A 2,509-nucleotide genomic window follows, 5' to 3' on the forward strand; every position below is an offset into this window, starting at 1 on the left:
AGTGGGCATAAGGGATCTCATATACAAGAAGCAGCAGAGTTCAGTCTTAGTACATATCAGTCTTAGAAGCTGTTCACTCTTGAGGGACACTGGATCACAATATAGAGTCAATAGAGTGTGGCTTTCAACTTGAAATCCATTTAAGTATGTTCTTTTCTGTTTTCAGTATTGAGTGCTTTGTGCTTTTTCAGACTATCCATTTATTTTATGAGGGATCTCATATACAAGAAGCAGCAGAGTTCAGTCTTAGTACATATCAGTCTTAGAAGCTGTTCACTCTTGAGGGACACTGGATCACAATATAGAGTCAATAGAGTGTGGCTTTCAACTTGAAATCCATTTAAGTATGTTCTTTTCTGTTTTCAGTATTGAGTGCTTTGTGCTTTTTCAGACTATCCATTTATTTTATGAAATTATTTTTTACAAAATAATCTTAAATTTTTAACAGTGAAATACTGCTCAGGAGCCTTTCTTTAGGTCTGAAACTATTGGAGTGTGAAATACCACTTTTCAAGGAAAAAGATACGCATATTATGAAATGGGAGAGGATAAATTTTGAAGGGTTTCACATTTTGCATCTGTTCCACTTTGATTTGAAACTCAAGAATATGCCTACTTAGCGCTGTGTATTTTTAAACAAGGTTTTGAACAGATGAGACTTCTTACTTGCCTTTTTCAATAACAGTAAAAAGAATTAAATGTTAAAGTGCAAATTTTTGTTATTGTGAACAGGTTTTAAGGTTGAGTATTTGTGAAAGCTTTTGAGGAAAGCTCCCCTCTAACCCTGTAGGAGCCAGTTACACTGATCTCTGTAATCCTTCATGACACAGAGGAAAAGGTACTCTTTCTATGGTAAAAAGAGAACTAAATTATTTCATTTGAGAAGAATATCTAAGATTTTTAAACTTAAAGCAAGCAAGGAAGGATGATATTATTTGTTCTTTTTTGTTTATTTTTTCCCCAGTTTCTTAAAGTATGAAAATAATCCATCGTAGTTCATAGTGCTGAAGATAAGTGTGTATTCCTGTGCAAAGACTTGATTTTTTGAGAAGGTCTGTCTAGTTGAGCAGAAATAAAGGTATATGTATTTTACTATTTTACTGTATTTTAAATACCTGATTTTAAACCTTCAGCTAAATCATTAAGGTATTACTTTGTCTTAAAAACTTTGTGTTTTTTCACTGCACTAAGTTGCTTGTTTGGATTCGTATTACTTAGCACAAAACCTATACTGTAAGGTAGTAAAGCTTTTAGTCCACTTGGCAACCTAACAATCCATGACTGAATTACGGTGGGAGCTATGTCTCTTCAGTATGGGGATTGTGAGATTTTTATCAATCTTTTTTCAGTTTGTAGCCCAGGATGAAAGAATTGAACCCTAATTTGTTTGCTTACTCATCTACACCATCAAGTAAAAGGTGGTGGTTTTTTTTCCAATATGATTGCTTCATACTGTAGAGGACCCTGAAGGCACTGACCTTTTTTCAGTTAATTGTCTTTTTTTCCCCCTCCCACATGTATTCTTTTTACCTGCACTTTAACTGATACTTTGGTACTATCAAGAATCTTGTTGTTCAAGCTGCCCTAGCAGATCTGTTAGTTTCAGCCTAGCAGAAGACCGTGAACAGCAGCAGAATTAACCCAAACAAATGAAGAGGATTGATGGAGTTAATTTGTGCTTCTTAGATGTGGGGATACTGGAAATCACACCAGGCACGTAGACCTGACCTTCATTATTGAATCACTGTTGCTTTGTGGACAATCTGTGCTTTAGCTGCAGTGAACAAGTGATGCAGTGAACAGATTTGCTGTAGAAAACCTCAAGTATGAGCACAGTCAAAAGCATATGCTTCATGTTCAAGCATTAAAATACCAAAATTTGATAATGTCTGTATTAAGTATATTTCCGATATTCCTGTATGCCTGTGAAGATTTCAGCTCCAGAAAGGAACTCAACATCATCAGCAGCACACAGGAAACATACAGATCCATAAAGGGAGACAGTGGTTGTTGTTCACATTGTTCATTTTGTCATGTTTTCTCAGAGTCCAGTGAGTCCAGATGTCTGTGGGAGGCCTTATATAAGCACAAGGTAAAGAATGTTGATGAGAAAATGCACCACTAACTACATAATAAGGCAGTATTTTTCAACATAATTGCATAGATTTTTATTTTTTTATTCTAGTTTTGTCTAGAAGGATGCAAGAAAAATGGCTATCAGTCATGGTAGTGAGAGGAAGGTGGTTACATCTAACCATTACTTGCTTCTGGAGAGGATATTAGTAGAGATGTGAAAAAATTCTGATCCAATAAGGTCTTCAAGCAAAATGCAGTAGGTAGTGTTCAATTTTCATGTGATTAATATCCAGCTTTTCTTTATGTATTGTGTCCTTGAAGATCTTTTGAAACTGTTAGCTGGAAACACTTAACTCCTAAGGAGCACCTTTCTTCATAGGCCAACTAAGAGTACCTGTATTTCCCTAGTTGAGTTTCCATCAGCAGAACATTC

The sequence above is a fragment of the Acanthisitta chloris genome, unplaced genomic scaffold (assembly GCF_000695815.1).
Source record: "Acanthisitta chloris isolate BGI_N310 unplaced genomic scaffold, ASM69581v1 scaffold2243, whole genome shotgun sequence".
NCBI lineage: Eukaryota > Metazoa > Chordata > Aves > Passeriformes > Acanthisittidae > Acanthisitta > Acanthisitta chloris.